This window comes from Malaclemys terrapin, chromosome 2, assembly GCF_027887155.1.
Source record: "Malaclemys terrapin pileata isolate rMalTer1 chromosome 2, rMalTer1.hap1, whole genome shotgun sequence".
In the NCBI taxonomy this organism is placed as follows: domain Eukaryota; kingdom Metazoa; phylum Chordata; order Testudines; family Emydidae; genus Malaclemys; species Malaclemys terrapin.
Window position 1 is genome coordinate 111,089,062 of NC_071506.1, and position 19,544 is coordinate 111,108,605.

At 41.4% G+C, this 19,544-nt stretch overlaps 1 long non-coding RNA gene across 1 annotated transcript in view; it reads left to right on the top strand.

Annotated features, from left to right (window-relative positions):
- Positions 1-19,544, top strand: part of LOC128832643 (uncharacterized) — a 123,412-nt gene that overhangs the window by 85,582 nt on the left and 18,286 nt on the right. Inside the window, exon 2 of the long non-coding RNA XR_008444021.1 lies at positions 4,737-4,791. This is a non-coding gene — a long non-coding RNA (uncharacterized LOC128832643). The remainder of the gene's footprint in view (positions 1-4,736; positions 4,792-19,544) is intronic.

Here is a 19,544-nt window from a genome sequence, read left to right on the forward strand (position 1 = left end):
TCAGCATAGTGTCACCTGCTTAACAGACTGATGTGACAGCAAGAAGATGGTAAATTTCATATTTCCATCAATACCAGACTGTGACTTATACTTCCCTATGCTGTGGGGTAACCACAAGCATTGAAAGAGGAATGCAAGAACATTCTTGCTTAGAATTAACATTAAGTAGATAAAAACTAATGTGCAGATCTTCCTCTGATGTAAATTGTCATAGTGCCATTGAATTTACACCAGCAAAGGATCTGCCCCATAGAAACCAGCTAACTGTTTAATAAATGCTCCCATTTCAGATTATAGCTTTTGTGTTACGGTTCCTTAGATGTTTCAGTAATTGGCACACTAAAAATAGATTAAAGCGCAGACACTTACACATTCATTCAAGCTTTAGCATCATTTACAGTGCCATTGTGCCCTGTGAGCAACATCAAAACAGTCATGTTAGAAAAGTTGTAGGCGTTGGGAATTGTCAAAATTTCCTGAGCTAATTATTATTATTTAGTATTTGTACTGCAGCTGATCAGGCGTGGGCCCTATTGTGGTAGGCACTGTACAAACACGTGGGAAGATGAGGTGGTCCCAGCTATTTCACCTACCACAGAGGTTAGGATGGGGCCAGGGACCAGTACATTATCAACTGAAAACTTGCTTTTGGATGGAGGCTCCTCAAAACAGGTGGAACAGACAATGAAAGTCAATGGGACTTAGGAGCCTAAATCTCTTCTGAAAATGGGACGTAGGCACTTTTGAAAATTTTACCCCAATCATTTTCTTTGCTTTAGATGTAGAATAGCTACAAACACACTAATGGGGAAAATGTAATAGAAATTGCAACATTAATTCAAGTTGAATAGGATTTTAACTCTCTACCTTTGCAATATAAAGGCAGACACTGTCTTTGCTGCCCAGCTATGGGAATGCATAGTAGATGTTAACATTACCCACCATGGGATCCTTATATTAATGTGAAATTAATGCACATGGGGAAATTTAATTAGAATAATTGATTATATTGGTAACAGAGTTAAACAAAAAGTCCTTCGGTTTGCTTGAAGGCCTCTGTGCACGCAAAATCTCATGCACTCAGAAAAGCATGTGTGTTTGTTTTATGTTTGACCAAAAGACAGTCATCTCACAGCCATAACAGATAGTAATGGTACATATTTCACCATCTTACAATCAATGGTCTGGATTTTTTTTTTTTTTTTAAGACCATGGGTGACTGAGCATATTGGAGTCCAGATCGGTTTAGTAACTCCTTTTATTTCTGCTGGTAGTGTCAGTTTTCCATGTCTAATGCTATAGCTAACACCTGTAACCTTCCAGAGAACAGTGGAGGAAACATGTTTTACAATCTTTTGCTTGTCAGTCACAGTCTGAGAGTTTATTGGTTAACTGCTGCCTACAAAAAAAAAAGCTAGGGGAGCACGAAAGATTGTTTTAAGGACTAAGCCTCTAGCGTTACTTAGGTAAAATTCCCATTAAGTCAGCTGTGAGAAAGGACTGCAGGTTCAAGTCCTTTATGTAGGCCCTGTTGTATAGAAAACAGTGAGGTCCTGATTTTCATGTATACTAAGCTATTCTAATCATGTAAAGGGGCCTTAAATTTAGGTTGGGAAGAATTAGATTTTATTTTTTTAAATGTCAACAGATAATATTGCTGTTTAATTTTTTTGAATTTCAACATCAATGGTTATTAAATAATTATTGTCCGCATAATTTCCTGCAAATGTGAAAATGTACATTGATAAAATTAGGGGAAAAAACCTTAAAAATAAAGCTTTATAACCATTAAAACACAAATTGTCAACATCACATGTCAAAATATACAAATATCTTTAAATTGAACTCTAACAAGTTCTCAAGCAGCATTTTTCTTACTTTGCCTAACTGTACATATTGATTATTATGGACAAAGATTTTTTTGCTCAGTTTTTGTGCGTATGGTGAAATCAATGTTTAGTGACATTTACCGACAAAAATCAAATCTTTCCAAGCCTACTTAAGGTAAATGTAAATACAATGATATAAAGTGGATTTAGTGTAAATGAGAAACAGGTGCTGATATTTTTCTTAGTGATGGAGTGCTACATTTTTAAAGTACAAAAGAAATTAGAATGCAGACACCATTCAACAGTCAGAGTCACAATTTGGGCCAAATCACTTAAGTATTTTTTTCCCCTTTAAAACAAAGAAGCACATTTCTGTTCTGCTTTTATTAGTAACAACTATAGGGCAAATTTTGCTCTCAGTGAGAGGGGTGTAAACCCACAGTTACTCTGATGAATCAGATTACTTCACTGAAAGCAGAATTTGGCCTTCAACGTCCAACTGGATTGAAATACACATGCCACAGAACTACTAATTTTATTTATGCAGTTATCTCCATATCAGTAACACCTTATGTTTATAGGAGTTGTTGGTAACAGCACATCCTGTACTTTTATATAGCGCCACAATTGTATTTGGCAAATTAAAACATCTGAAATATCATATGGACAGTAAGAGCACTTAGCACAAAGGGTGAATTTTTAATTAATAATATCTTGTTAGCACACAAGTAATAAGAGGGTTAATAAACTCTCAGATCAAGAAGATGTAGCACAATACTCTCACTATACTATTTTGACAGGATTCTGTCAGATTATCATTTAAAAAACCAGTTTTTCTTATGTTACTAAAACATTTTAGATTAATAAAACAAAGGAAAGTAAAGACCTAAATTTATTTTTCACTATTTATATTGTGTTTCCTTTTTGGAATTCACCCAATTTTGATAATGAAAGCAGATTAGTCAGTTTCACTTTAGTTTCTAGACACTTTCTGGGTTCTCATGAACTAGCACAATGACAATGTTTGGGATACCATCAGGAGAGAGGAATAATTTAAATTCCAAACCAAATGTATATTTTTTAAATTAATGAAATCTTTCCTCCCATTAATGTTACATTTTCTTTAAAAATAAAATAAAATAACCAACCCCAAAAGTTTGGGCCTAAACCAGCTGGCAGAGCATGTCTTTCAATAAATGACTGCTCTTCTTCAAATAACTATATAAACCTTATTAGAAGCAGTTTATGCTCTTTCATTACTTAGAGCCAAGGGGTAATTTATGTCAGTCACCCAGAGCTATCCTGTGGAGCATTCTTGTTCCTGTCCTACCCCCCCAGTCCAACACAGTATTACCACACTGATCCCACTGACAGACAACTCTTTGCAATTGACAAGGTGAGTATCACATGTGCCTTTAAAATAAGAAATTCGTGTAACAGGGTCTCCCCAAACCCAGCAGGAGACCCTACCTCAGTTTCCCTATACTCACATAAGCCAGCAGGTCATCTCACTAGCCGCTGACTCAATGAAGCTCCCATCAGAGTCAATAGTTCAGTCCTTTTCCCCAGGGATGCTTTTATTGTTCAAACACAATCACTATTCAGCATCAATCAAGACAGGTAAACCAGGTCCTGCCATGTGGCCCCTCCTAAGGCCTCTGCCTCAGGGTCAGCTGCTGCTGCTGTTGTACAGCAGGTATCCCCAGCCAGCTTTTTCACCTAGCTGGTGTGGCAAGCCCCCTTCCAGGTCATTTCCCTGACTCAGGGACTCCGGCAGGAGCCCCCTGAAACGCCTCTGTGTGATGTGGTGATTGTTGGCCTTTTATTCCACCAGCTGGGAGCCCGCTGATTAGTCACAGGTGGCAGCTAATCCCACCCGTCCCCTTAAAGGACTCTCCTACCCTGTGACCGCTCCTAACCAAGGTGTACTAAAGGAGGAAGTGTGATCTTGTAGTTTACACACTGGGCTAGAAAGAAGGCGCTTTGGATTCTGTTCTCAGGTCCACCACCAACATCCTTTGTGACCATGGGCAAATCACAATCTCTTAGTGCCTCAGCTTCCTGACCATAAACTGAAGATAATAATACTTCCTTTAGCGGTCTTGTCTACTTGAATTGTAAGCTCATTGTGGCACAGACTGTATGTGTTTGTACAGCACAATGGGACCATTATCTTGTTTGGAGACTCTAGAATCTACTGAAATTTAAATAAAAACAATTAGTACTGAAAGTATTTTTATGGCTGGATCATTTTAAAAACTAAACATTGAAAATGATAATCATTCTCTTATGGCTTATATGATATAGTTTTACCCTTGGTAGTCATAGTTTACACTGACACAGTTCCAATGAATATCAACTTAACCCTCTTCTAATAATAACTAAGAATCATCTTAGATGTCAGATATTTATAGTTGCCACTTTAACTGATCAGACTGATGCAGCTATTGGAAATGTTATTCCATCTTGGCAATGTGAGTGAAGTCAGAAGCAGCCGCTCTAGGTTAAATTTAGTGTCCTTTCTCAAAATGTGGTATTGAAATATTCAGGGACTATATGTGTTATTTGTACGTGTGTGTGGGAAAAAATGTAAGTGTTAGAGATGATACATTGTCAATATCAGCTTAAAAAATATAATAACCAGGCTTCTTCACATTGAATAATACAGTTCTCTGAAAACAGTCCCAGTGAAAACTCTTAAAGCTCTAGGTAATTAGACATCAGTTGGACTACTTGTGGAATAAAGTATTATTCTGTGTGAGGAAGATTGACAGAATCTGGCCCTAAATATTTAGCTGAATCAAATGTGACTTCTAAAGCTGATCTGAGCAGAGTGGTGATGAATCCTGTAGCTTTCCATTTTGAAATCACAAACATCAAATGACCAACTTCTGCTTTGTTCCTCAGATTGCTCTTGTTAGCTCAAACTGGAGTTACCCGCTTCAGCAAAGTCAGCATTGAGGTAAGTGTCTCGTTCTCCTGGAGTCAGATTACACAGTAACAAGGAATTGCTGGCAGTCTGGGACAGTAAACAGTTCTCCCATGTCCAGGATATAACACCAGAACAGATGATGATAAATAAGTCACTTCAACAGGGATATGAAAAATGATCCATTACGTAGCTGTAATGAAGCAAATGCCATCTTGGAAAAGGCTTGTCTGAATGCTTACAGGAGAGTACGAGAAGCTTCTGGCTCAGAATTGCAGCGCACTATTAATACAGCACACTGAACAAATTGGTGAATTACTAATTTCACACAGTGATTCTTTACCGAGTGTCCTCTTTTGAGATATCAGCAATACAACAAGTAAAATGGCCTCTCCCAAACCCATCCATTAACCTTCCCAAATTCACTCTTAAAGTATGTCTACACTGCCTGGGCTGGCCTTACCATGAGGTGAACTAAAGCGGCCGCCTCGGGTACCAGACTGTGGGGGGGGAGCCACTAGGACTCAGATTGTAGAAAATTGTGTCTGCTGCTGGTGCACATGTATTGTCTCTGCTCTAGATGCACAGAGATGGTGGAGTGCTGTGCTGGAGGAAGGAGGGCACAAGAGACATAACAGGCAGGAGAAAAGGTGAGAGGGAATAACAGAAAGCAGCAGGAGCTGCAGGGAGAGAGAGGAGGAGGAGCCTCTTATGTACCTCTCCTGCACCCCCAGGAGCCTGGGCTGATTAACACCAGCTTCTCAGGAAGCTTCCTGTTTCCTGCTGCTTCCCTGAACCCACTTGAGGAGAACAGACAGTCAACTGAAGTAGTAGGAGCCAGTTAGGCCCTTAAGATGCTGATATCTTCCCTCACTCAGGCCCTGCTACCAGCCTGCTTATTTGTCCCCTTCAACTGAGTGTTGAGAGCCACTATAGCTGGCACAGAACAACAGTCATGAGTGAAAGAAGAAAACGCCCCTCTGGGACAGCATTCAGAAAAAGAAAGCAAGCAAAGGAAGCTTTTCTATCTAAGCAGGAAGGAGCTCTCCTGAGATACAGACACAAATGTTCACAGTGAGCCTTGCGGCCCCAGTGAGGATGTGAGTGGTGAGGAGATGCCTCATCTTCCAGTTAGTCAGAGTGCAGGTTACCTGGCAGCTACTGCAGCATCCATATCTCCAGCTCAAATTGATGTAACCATGCACATTCCTGAAGAAAAGTGTAGATCAGAGAAGAGTGTGGTGGAGGTGCAAAAAACAGCTACTGCTGAGTTTAGTTCCTTAAGTCTAGATGATCCAGGACTGTGGACCCACTTGAGCAGTAGCCTAAAGGACTTCCTTGTACTGCATGGGCCACAGTGAGTGAAAAACTTCATGTTCCCCAAAGACAATGAAAATAGAAGTTTCCATCCAACACATTACTGGCGTGAAATCCCCAATGGTGACAAAGTGGAGAGGCCATGGCTTTTGTACTCAAAAACCCAGAATGCTGCATACTGTTTTTCTTGCAAACTCTTCCAGTCTAATATTCCAGCCACATTGGGTTCTACGGGAACAAAGGACTGGAAAAATCTGGCTAGAGATCTGGCATGCCATGAGAAGGCAGCAAATCACCAGAGAACATTCCATAGGTGGAAAGAGCTTGAGATGAGACTAAGGTTAAAGGCCACCATAGATGATCAGCATCAAAAGAAGATTGCATCAGAATCTCTTTAATGGCAAAATGTTCTGAAAAGGCTCATTGGCACTGTGAGAAGGCTTGCTACCCAAAACCTAGCACTGCGTGGCACTTCAGATCAGCTGTATGTGCCAAACAATGGAAACTTCCTTAAAATTGGGGAGCTGATGGCTGAGTTTGATGCTGTACTCCAGGAGCATCTAAGAAGAGTTACCACCCAAGAAATGTACACACACCTTGGGAAAACAATTTCAAATGAGATCATACAGTTACTGGCAACACAAGTCAAACAGAAGATTGTGGCAGATCTGAAGTCAGCAAAATATTATTCCGTTATTCTGGACTGCACACCTGACATCAGCCCTACGGAACAACTTACTTTAATGGTGCGTTTTGTAACAACAGAACCTAGTGAAAATGTCCCTGCAATGGGGACTGTCAGAGAGCATTTTCTAGAATTTATTGACATTGATGATACTACAGGAGCTGGTATGACAATTGTGCTTCTTAAAAAGCTGGAAAATACGGGAATTGCGATAGCTGACAGGAGAGATCAGGGCTATGATAATGGTGCCAACATGAGAAGAAAGAACAGAGGAGTGCAGACACGGATCCGAGAGTTTAACCCTCAAGCTTTTTTTGTCCCATGCAGTTCTTGTTCATTGAATTTGGTGGTCAGTGGTACAGCATTAGCTTCTAGTGAGGCTGCTGAATTTTTTAATGTAATTCAAAGCAGCTATGTAGTTTTCTCTGCCTCAACTCATCGATGGCAAATTTTGAAGCAACATCTGGGAACATCCTCTCTGACACTGAAACCACTAAGTGCCACATGATGGGAAAGTCGAGTGGAGGCGATAAAGCCTATCAAACACCAAATTGGGAAGATAGATGATGCCATAGTTGCCATTATGGAGGATAATGCTATGACAGGAACTGTTCATGGGAGAACAGGGGCAGAGGGAAATGGAATCACCAGAAACATACATAACTTCACATTTCTGCGTGGCTTGGTGTTGTGGCATGACATACTTTTTGAAATAAATGTTGTAAGCAAGAGACTCCAAGATGTTGACCTTGATATATCTGGAGCAATGAAACAACTGGACAAAGCAAAGTCATACCTACAGTCTTACCAGTCAGATGAGGGATTTCAAAACGTTCTGAAGAGTGCACAGAAGTTGGCAGAGGAACTTGACTCTGAAGCTATTTTCCCACCCATTCAAGAATACAAGAGTCACCGAAGAAGAATACATTTTGATTACGAGGCACGAGATAATCCCTTAAGAGATTTCAAACAACAATTCAAAGTTGAATTCTTTAACCAGGTGCTAGATTGTGCAATACAGTCAGTTGAAGAACGTTTCATGCAGCTCAAGGAACACAGCAGTATATTGGGGATGTTGCATGATATTCCAAAACTCCTCACTATACTTGAAGAAGATCTACACCAGCAATGCAGGGCACTAGAGACAGTGTTGACACATGATGACATGCGCGATATTGATGCGAGTGATCTAGGTGATGAACTGAAAGTCCTTTCAAGATACATTTCAGCAGGATCAACTCCAAAGGCTGTTCTGGAATATATGTGCACAAATAAGATGACCACCCTCTTTCCAAATGCTTTTGTTGCTCTGCACATACTTCTAATACTTCCTGTAACAGTTGCCAGTGGAGAACGCAGCTTCTCCAAGCTGAAGTTAATAAAAACACATCTACGCTCCACAATGACACAGGAGAGTCTGGTTGGCCTTGCAACCATCTCAATAGCTGGCCAAGACTGTGGACCTTCAGCAGGAAGCAGTTCAAATCTTTGCAACCAAGAAGGCACGGAAAACACCACTAAAACAGATAAAAATGCCAGTGTTTACTATGCAGACAAGAAAACTTACATTTGCTGTTCAGGTGTTTGAAAGTTAAGTGTTACTTAAAATTTCTGAACAAGGCATTTTAAGTTGTTAGTTCTCTTTTATTGGGGTAGGTAGCAGAGCAGTACCATGAGAGGAGTAGAACAGGAAGAAGGCAGAATTGAGACCTTTCAAAGTTTTGGCCCAAGCGTGGGAGTATGGGGGCATCATTTGAGCTCCCTGCCTCAGGTGCCAAAATGTTGTGGGCTGGCTCTGCTACACTGCCAAAAAAAAAAAAAAAAAAAAAAAAAAAAGATGTATTCTTAATTTGAATTAGCTAATGGGTTAAAATAGCAGTGAGGACATGGCAACTCGGCTTAGCAGCATGAGTTAAAGCCTATACAAGAGCCCTAGGTTGAACTTGCACTGTTAACTCAAGTTAAAGGCTGAGTTGCCATATCCTTCACTGCTGTTTTAACCTGAGTTAAGAAGTCACCTTTTCTGTAGTGTAGGCTTACTTATACTGCATCCAGCATCTCCAAGTATTCAGCATCGATATACACTCACGATTTCCAGTACTACCTATTCTATGATGTAAGAGTGGGGATCTCTAGTGGGTTGAGCTATTGTGCACATTTTGGGTCCAATTCAATGCTGAATTACAACATACAACTCTACTGAAATCAATTGGATTACATGGGATTAGAACTCAAACTCCATGATCAATCCATCAATTGACAGTCAGTGTTGCCAACGCCCAAAACTAGTCTCATGATATTTGGTGTTTTTCTTAAAGTCTTGACGCTGGGACACATGTGATTACATGGGAATCTCAGCATTTGTTGTTTTAAAAGTTTCTAACCCTTATTGTTGCCAAGAAAATGTGAACCCTAAAGACTCAAAAACCAGAAGTAAAATAAAAAGAAGCCAAAAAATTATTTTTTAAAAAATCTCAGGATTTTTGGGAGCCTGACTCATAATTTTTTAATGCTGGAAGTTGGTGATACTGGACACTGACTCATTGCAGTTGTCTAAGGAAGTCACCTGAAGTTTGCCAAAGGAATATGTAAGATACAAATCAAAGTCAAAGCTCATGAAGTTCTTTCTTAATATGTTAAATATTTGATTTTCCCAAATTCCAAAATACAATCGAATTCTATTCATCATTTTATATCACTAAAAGAACTGACTTTTACCAGGCTGTTGGACCAAAGTTCATCCTTTTTAAATATTTTCACATATAAGAATTTTAATAAGTTTCCCTAAAATCATGAGTCTTACTTAAGACTGACAGAGCTTTACATTGTACTGTAAGTACAAGACCTTCAAAATGTCATAAATTATGAACACCTTTCAATCCTTTGAGAAACTGCAAGTCAATACGGATAATTTAGAAGTAATTTCAATATTATTGGTTCAGTTTGTTTGAATTTTGTTGCCTTAGTGCAGTGGTTCCCAAACTTGTTCCGCCGCTTGTGCAGGGAAAGCCCCTGGCGGGCCGGGCCGGTTTGTTTACCTGCCGCGTCCACAGGTTCGGCCAATCGCGGCTCCCAGTGGCCATGGTTCGCTGCTCCAGGCCAATGGGAGCTGCTGGAAGTGGCGCGGGCCAAGGGACGTACTGGCCGCCACTTCCAACAGTTCCCATTGGCTTGGAGCAGCGAACCATGGCCACTGGGAGCCGCGATTGGCCGAACCTGTGGACGCGGCAGGTAAACAAACCGGCCCGGCCCGCCAGGGGCTTTCCCTGCACAAGCGGTGGAACAAGTTTGGGAACCACTGCCTCAGTGCAAAAACAAAGAATGTTGGTCACATCTTATTTTTAAAAAGTTCATCCTCTGTTCAAAAAGAGAACTAGAACTAACCAATAATAATGCCATTATAGATGGTGACCTTCTCAGAACAAGGTTGTTACTTTGGGCCAAATTCTGTTCTGTTACACAGGTAATTTCGATGGAGTTACTCTGGTGTTAATGAAAGCAGAATTTGGGCCAATTGGTATGCTGATTCTGCAATACAGAATGGCATAGTTTTCCAAAATAACTAGTGAATTTGGGAGTCCAATGTGGAACATTTTGAAGGGGCCAGATTTCCAGAGGATGCATGCTCTGGCCTGTTTGAAAGTCAGGCCCATTTCAGATATCTCAAGCTGGGTACCCCAAAATCACTAGTCACTTCTAAAAAATGAATCCAATGTTTTGTTCTTTCACAACAAAATGAATGAATTGTTGAATTCTCAGCAGAAATTATAACTGCACAAGCAAGTCTGACATGTTATTCTATTATTAATAACTTACAAAGCACTTTACTCTACCTCTTCTAAGTGCTATATAGCCATACACTAATTAATCCTCATAGCACCTATTCAAATAAAGTATTATTATTCCCATTATGCAGATAGGGCAACTGACATACAAATAAATAAATAAATAAATTGCCCAAGGCTGTGCAATGAGTCAGTGACAGAGGCAAGATTAGGATCCAGGAGGAGTCCTGACTCCTAGTCCCACTATTCCTTCTTTTTCTTATAGAACTCCAAACAGCAACTCTCAGGGATCAAGTCAGGAAAGATAAAAAAGGATCATCTATAAACTAAGGCCCAGATCCCCAAAGCTATGTAGGTGCCTAACTCCCATTTCAAAAGTTCTTAAGTGATTTATCAGCCCAAGTTTTCTTTTCAAAACTGACTTAGGTACTTCAAAGTGCATTAGAATGGTAAAAGTTAGATGGAGAATGTAGTAGGTCATTCTCCCAGTTAGTGCAGGATTATTCCCTACAGTACATTCTCCATTGTTTTGATCCGTCAATTTTTAGAAGATCCATGTTATACAGCATCCACCATGTCCCCTAGGAAGCTATTCCACACTCTAATAGATATTGTTGTCAGGAAATGTTTCCAGACAGTTAGTCTAAATATTGCTTGGCTCAGTTTCAGCCCATTTCTCTTAGCTCTTCCCTACATAAATCTTCCTTGATTGCTAAACAATTCAGATACATGTGAATCGTTAATATAGTCACAGTGTAATCATCCCCCAACCAATCTAGGTGTATTTAGAGGGATTCTGTCACCTCTTCCAGCCACATCCAGACTCATTCCTATGATAAAACCATCCTCTTGTCATTAACTTTTGCCTAAAATCATTTTTATATATAACAAAGAAAAAAGGTCTTCCAAATAAGAAAACCCCGTCACAGCTGCCAGTGCCCAACTATACCACGTTAGCCAGCAGCAGCGTGAAGCAAAAATTACAGATTTGCACATATAAAAACAGATTTCCAAAACAGTACCAAAGCCACTTGAGAAGGACTAGCCAGACAGTGTAATAGAAGTGTGACCAGTGAGTACAGCCCCACTTCTTCATTGCCCGAGGGCCTTTCCAAGAAACTGGAGCTGCTGAGACACAGACCACACCAGTCCCATGAGATGCTGTAACACTCACTTGCACATAGTGAGCGGAACCCAAGTGTCCAGTGATGAATTACAAATAGAGGATAGGGGCTGTGACATTCCAAGAAGGATTGTGAGGAATAACTATTAGACATTGCCTCCTCCCTCCATGCTCTCCTATGACCAGCTGACAGTAACTTCAGCCTAGAAAGGGAGTCATCAACTTCATTCTCAGGCTGTGAAACATCAGCGTAATCAAACACAGGCTGAAAACAGTCTATAGGGTGTCTGAGTCCATTCTCCCAAACAGTTGTATTCTCCAATATCAGGGCCTATAACTAATGAGTGATCCTACAAGACAGAAACACCCCAGAAGCTAGTGATTGTTGACTCCCAATTCTGGTGTGGGGGTACATTGCAGAAATGATGGATCCTTGCATCAGTCAGCTGCTACAGTCTGAAGTTAACAGATATTCAGAAGGGATTTGGAAATACAGTTAGCCGCTGATCTTGTTTTCTATTTAGATCCTGGATGTGTCTAAATCTTTATCAGATCCACCACACACAAAAGCAATCAGTATACACACTTGAGAGTAATGATTTCTCTGTGGGCCATCACGTGAGCAGTCACCAAAACACGTATCTAAACTCACCCTGAGCTCAGACAGGCATTTGTATAAATTAGAAAAATAAATAAAATAACTTAAAAAAAAACCCATGGTGGAGCTTTGCTTTGCTATAGGCCCCCTTCCTCAGGCTGATTCAGAATGTACAATCAGGAACCTGATTCACAAACATCAAGAATCAGTTCAAGTATATGTGCCATGTTAACATGGGGTACTGTACTCAGGACACAGGAGAGAGGATGCTACACATTGGCTCACAGGCTTGCTTTTCAAGTTCTATGGAAGTAGTTATAATACACCAGCTGAAGAACCTCCCGACACAAGGCTTTGAGAGGTTGGTACTAAGTACTTGTATTGTATGTTTCATCTCATGGTATGCCAGAACATTCCAAAAAACTAGGGTTACCATACATCCTCCTTTTCCCGGACATGTCCGGCTTTTCGGCACTCAAACCCCCGTCCGGGGGGAATTGCCAAAAAGCCGAACATGTTTGGGAAAATGGCGGCTCTGCTCCTCCCCTGACTCTTCGGCTCTGTTTAAGAGCTAAGCTGCCCGAGCGCTATGGGCTTCAGGCAGCCCCCTTGCCTCCGGACCCCAGCCACCGGCTGGGCACTTCCCCTCCCGGGCTCCGGCGGCGCAGGGGAAGTGCCGGCCGGAGCGCAGGGTCTGGGGGCTGCCCGGCAAACCGTGAAGCCGGTAGCACTCTGGCAGCCCTTTCCGCGTGCTGGGAGTGGGAGGGAGGAGGGGGTGGAGTTAGGGTGGGGAAGGGGTGGAGTTGGGGCGGGGCTGGGGGTGGGGAAATGGGTGGGGCCAGGGCCCGTGGAGGGTCCTCTTTTTTTATTTATTAGATATGGTAACCTTACCAAAAAACTAAAAGTTTCAGAGCAGGAGTCAGAACACTGCAGAGCAATGTACCAGGGTTCCAGTCTGGGCAGGGGTCATGCTTTTATTAATATGTACACATCATCCTTACTCTCAGGTGATGTTTGAGCCTCTCCCTGGAGAGCAAGGAAGGCCATCAGAGCCTTTAATGTCAAGGGGTCAATACTGCTTTTAGGAGGATTCACTGAATTTTTGGAGAGAGCATCAAGGATATGACACCCTTGTAATGATGGTGTTGGAGGACAGCAGCCACAGCAATGGATTGGATCTGTGACTACTGAAGGGTGGGGAGCGTGCGAGGATGGGCCAAAATGCACCCGGCTCAGTCCTTCAGCCAGCACTCCTGTTCCATGACAATATTGCCTTTCCAGTTTGGAGGGGGTGCAGCTTGTCAGAGTCTAGCACTCCAGTAGCTAGGACTCCGTTCCCATTGATAATCATTGTACCAAACTAGCGCCCAATCCTGTACCAGAACCATCTCTGGGTAGAGTATAATTAAATTTTGCAACATGAAGGGAAGAACACATGAGGGGGTGTTTTAACTTGGTTCTCAATCTTTTCCATATTGAGCCTCCCATAGTTACAAGATCTACATCCCGATAGCCATAAGAAAAGGAAGTTAGCTGCCTCCTTTTAGACATGGTTCCCCTCTGCCCTTTTGATATGTTCATGACCCCCGCATGGAAGGTTGCCACTGCAAGATTGTGAAACCACAGTTCTAGCACGTTCACTTCTAAACTAAATGTCCTGGGAGGGGAAGAAGCATTCCAGACTCAGGTGAGCTTTTACTGTTCTGATCTTGGCTGGTTGGAGTTGATCCATTTCCTCCCCCAATAATGCTGCTATGGAGCTGTGCTTCTGCTTCAATAAACCCCACAAATGTAATTTGCAAACCTCCTCTTTCCCTCCCTCCCTCCCCCCCAATCTCCTCCAGCATAAAGCCAGGTAGCAGCTATACTGGTGCTAAGTCAGAACACCCCCTTTTGGTTGGAAACTCCTGAGCAAGTAATTACAATAACTGATCAAAGGGCTCTGCTAGTATTATGTGATCAGTTTGAATGTATTTTTTCATTTGCATTTTCCTCTTTCTTTGTTTTGCATTCGGTAAATACTGGCAAAGTAAATGTTAAGATGTCATGTCTCCCTCCTAGGAAGTGATTGACAGGCCTTAAGTGCTGTGAGTTTTTTATAACCAACATGACTGACAGCTTTTAAGTGGAGAGCAGTTTATGCAACTTTCAAATGTTAGTTGTCTACACGAATAATATGAAATACTGGATTTTCTTGTATCTATCTAATAGTGTTTCCTACTGTGCTGGCAGCCGCTGTAATAACTCAACTGTTAAAAATAAAAGTCTGCACAGTTCTAAGGCTTCCACACTGACAAAAGGAAAAGAAAACTAGTGCATATTCCTCCAGGACTTGGATGTCAAAGCATTACAGAGTTAAATAGGATATTTCTCTTCAAGCCAGGGTTGGCTACAGGAAGATCCTTACTTATACAACAAATATTTCTATTTAATGTTTTAAAACATTCTGCATCATACAGTATGTCTACAAATCTAAACCATGGTTATTCTCCCATCAATGCATCATGGAACCGAAGTGGTTAATTTCCATACAATTTACTCCTGTAAATCCATCATCATCTTGCTCCACTCATCATTAAAAGAATAAATCCCTCAATGGTTTGCATATGAAATTTGGTCAATTATTATTAAGCACCAGTAGTGCACATGATTTACCAACACAGACAATTCAGCCTGTGCCCCAAGATTTTACAATCCAGTTCAAACACAGACAAGACGAGAATGGCTCATGCAGTGCCAGCATGAAGTAAAGATAGTGGAAAACTCTAGCAGTGGTCTTTTTCTGAAAGGCTTCCCAGAAGAAGTGGGTTTTTAAGGAGGAAGAGGTGGTTGTATGGAACTCCAGTACCAACAGATCTTGTAGTGTTATCAGTTATAAATACTTTCATAATGAAGGATCCTAATTCTGTATGTGTTTCATACAACACTAACATTCATAAACATGAACACTTAGGCCTCAATTAATCAGAAAATATATTCTGCCTTCTGTGCCACGTAAGCCCCAGAAGGCCACATGATACAGGCTCCACAAGAGGTCATGCAATTCAGGCTGCTTTCCGCAGAAACACAAAGGACACCAACCTTACGCACTGGGGAGTTATGATGCATATCAGAGAAAGAGTCCAGGAGACAGAGAACTTTCCTAACTGATCTTGTAACCATCCCTCTCCTACTAAATACCCTCAGTGAAGTATAAAGGGAAGATGGACAGGTTCCAGAAAGCCTATGAGCTAGAAAGAAGTGAGTGGGACTTTGCTCTACCTGCCAGTCATCAAAGTAGTAGGTTTCCCCAATGCTATTCTCCCAACCCACAACATAGCCATTTGATTTGGGAAAATAATAGGAGGATCTATAGCCTGATGGGTCACCCTCTAAACTTCAGAGCTCTGCCGGAGAGATGTCACCCTAAAATTTCCTCTCTGCTGGACTGAATATCAGGCAGAAAAGAACCTTTGGCATCAAACCAACAAGCTTAATTGGCATATGTGACAACTGGGCTCAAGGGAATCTGTGACGTCACTGGGAAGGGAGTGTCCTGGCACACCACATAATGTTTAAACCATCATTACATAGCCACTGTTGAGGGTGAAAGTACTCCTCTGACACAGGGAATTGGTTTCATGCCTGTAGCTGGAGGCCTGTATAGGTCTCCAGTAAACCTGCTAGGTAGGGATCTTTGTTCAGTTGCCTCTAACAGAGAATTGACAACTAGCCTGGCATGAGACCATTTCTGTGCACTTTCTTTCGTATAATGCAAGATAATTATAGTCACGTTTTCCATGTTCATTTGCATGAATTCTAGCTCAGGTTTTTTAAAGCTGTATAAGAACATAATTTATTAAACCTACAACATAATCTATCCTAAATAATTACCCAATTTCCTCTTTCTCACTTTCAGAGGACAGACAATAATCAGGTTAGGTTGTTATCTTTATAACCCTGACCTTATAGTTTCTCTTCATTTTCCTCTCCAGTCTTTCTTGAGTTCTCCTCCTCTAATTCACTTCCAACTGATTGAATAGACCCCCCAAAAAAGAAAAACTGTACAGAGATAAATCATTTTACCTTGGAAATTTGTCTATTTGAAAAAGAAACAAAGCACTGCCCTCAAAAACTTAGCAAATTACTTTAATCTCATGTATGGAGCAAGTTCATTTATTTTCTTTATATAAGAGGAACAAATTTCACCATGCAAATTGTGCCCCGAAGGAGAGCAAAACAGTCCAGACGGCTAGTTTTATTTCTTTTAAAAGCAAATAAGTGAACTCATGTAATACCTCTGAGTGAAACAATTGCCCATGTTTTGGAGGTCAGTGGTTTATTTATATAGTACTTGGGTCCTACAGCCATTTTTTAAAGGCATGTTGGCTTACCTGCTGGCTCACAAAACCCTCATAAGTAATTGGCTTGAACGCATGTAACAATAGTGACTTAACTGGCCACACTTTGCATTGGATGAAATTTTTTGAATATTTAGGGATGCGAATTACACCCAAAAAGAAATTAGTTGAAGCCCTGCAGAGTTCTAGGTGGCTTTTCTGTTTTCTGAAGGCTCATCCCACCCCACACAACCACAAAGGGACTGTAATGTGAGGGAACATGAACCTGAGGTAAAGTGGTTGTAAGAAGTGAAAGCTTTTCAAAGCATACAGGCTTAAAATCTTTCTATCATAAGAGACTTGAATACAGGATACTTTCAAAGTTAAGCCCACTCCTCCTCAAAGCCAGGCAAGGTGGCACTTCTTTTTAGACCAAGAAAGGCATTTGGAGCCTGGGAACTCAGATTGGATTTGCATGGTTATCTATTGCTAATGCAGCAGTATACATCTACCTTACTTTGTATTAAAAAAAAAAAGTGTAACCAACGAAGATTTACCATACAATATTTCATTTGGACTCTATTACACACATTGAGTATGGCCAAGGTCAGCTGTACAGGCGTTTGCTCTTACTGCACTCTCTCTGTTCAGGAAGGATATCACTGAAATGAGGATTACAGAATTTGTAATGGACATCTGGGGATTAAAAGGCAATCAGACACTAACACTGCTGCAATATCTGCCAATAGACTTCTTGAAGAAACACAAGAAAATATGCAGTATGAAACTGACAAGGATAGCATCTTCTTAGACATACTGTAGCAGAACAGCAGTCGCAGAAACATCAGTGATAGGATCAGGAACTGTGTGAACTACTGAGCAATGCCAGGGAGAGGCAGGTTCAGTGATGCTGCTATCTAAAATCAGGTGGGTCAGGTATCAGACTTGGCCCATCAACCCACATTGATCAAGCATGATAAACTTGTAATAGACTCCTTCAGCATGTTAGCTGGCATGCAACATGATACCGGCATGAAGCACTGAGGTCAGTCCCTCCTTTGTGCTCCTCTGCTGATGACTGTAGATCCAGAATGGTGGTACCAGGTGAAGAGATGTCCTTGTGACATTGAAGAATAAACTGTCGGGGATGGTAGGTCTGTGTGGGAGCTATCTATTGGCTGGTGTTGTTTACTGGATAAGGCATATTAAGTTTTAGTTTTGTTCCCCCCCCCCCACTATGGGATCTTTTGTACTCTTCTGGCTGTGCTGATTAACATTGATCAGGCAGGTTTCCTGTCTCGTTGTAAAATGTTATGCATGAAGGCCTGTTGACTGAAGTGCCTGTATTGTTTGTAGACAACAAGATTTCTGTGAGCTTGCTGGGTTAAGTAATGAGCCCAGGTCCTCCGTTGCCTTTGCAAGAGATATGGGGGTGGGACTGAAATTAGTAGGCCTGATCTTCCCTGTTCAGGGACTGCCAGATTGCATTCAGCATGCCTGCAGTGACTCAGAGGTTCTGCACTTGCACGAGGGAGTTGGCGTTAACCTTTTGTGAACGTGTAGATTTGTATTTAAAGGTGTAGCGGGGGTTAGAGCAAAGTAATTTTGTGTGGATGGAAGATGCCCTTGAGAGCAAAAGTGCAGAACACTGGTAATTTGCAACCTTAAAGAGGATAAAGACATCTTAGATCCAGGAGTGTCTTGTATAGTCAGGTTTTTAAAAGTGAACGAGCTCATAGAAGCTCACTTTTTACTGCTGCTTTTAAAAAAGGTTTGCTTTTCCCCCCCAAATCCCTTCTCTCTCGACCTTTCTTTTACATATTCTAGCTGTGTGCTGGAGGAAATAAGCACATAGATTTCCCATCCTCTGGGGGAATTTGGATTGGCATTGCGTAGCATTCTTCAGCTTGCCATCCGCAGCATGGCATTGCCACCACCACAGCTACTACTGCTCTTCATCCATAACAGCCTGCTGACATGGATCTTGAGGGAGCCCTTCTTGTGCTGATATTCTGTAATGATGTTACCTGCCCAGGGGCTTTGGAATTCTGCTCGCCCCAGCATGAGAAAACGAAACTCCATTGTATTTTGTTTGACAGGTCCATGCATTGTGTAAAATTAAAACCAAGTAAACTCAATTCAGTGATGAATAGAGGCATGTACAGTATCCTCAGGGCCAGCATTTCCTCGCCTATGAATCTCCATCAACTGGTAAGGCACTGCAGATCAAGTCTTCCAGAAACAATCCTAAGTGAGTAATAAATCCCTCCTCTTCACTCTTATTTGTTGCAGCAAAGCATAACTATAGGAACAGGCACAGTAGGATAGGATACGGTGCACAGAACTCATTCAGGGCTTAGCAAGAAGGGTGTGAAACACTCTCCTGGACTAGTCAAAAGACCACAACCTCACAGTTAAAGAATCTGATCAAGGAGAGTTTAGCTGAGACCAAATGTGATGAATTAAGATATAGAGGGATGGCCTCCGAGAAGCTGGCAATTCGGTGTGAGGGTGGAAGGGAAAAATGCTAGCTGAAAAAGACTCAACCTGGTTTCCTTTGTTAAGGAGCCAGGCTAAGGAAGCTTGTTGTACTCAATTTAAAACTCTCACAGTGAGCAGCCCTGTTAGTTTGTTTTGACTGGAATCCCAGAAATCCCAATTGCACCAGTCATTTGGGCTTCGAGAATCCAGAGTTTTGTCCTATCCTCCACCGTAACTTGCCTGATCTGTCTCACAGAGCAACAGCCCTAATAGTAGTTCAGCTTATTTGTCACAAAACCTGACCAATCATTTCAGCCGCATCCTCACAGTCCAGAGTGACTGAACTTGTAATATACACTTTAGCCAGGCCTAAAAGAGACTGTTATTGGAAAACCCAATGCAGTCAATATGATGGGGTCTTGCCAAATCTAGTGCTCTGATTTCTACTGAGATTTTAAAACAATGGTGGTGACAAAAA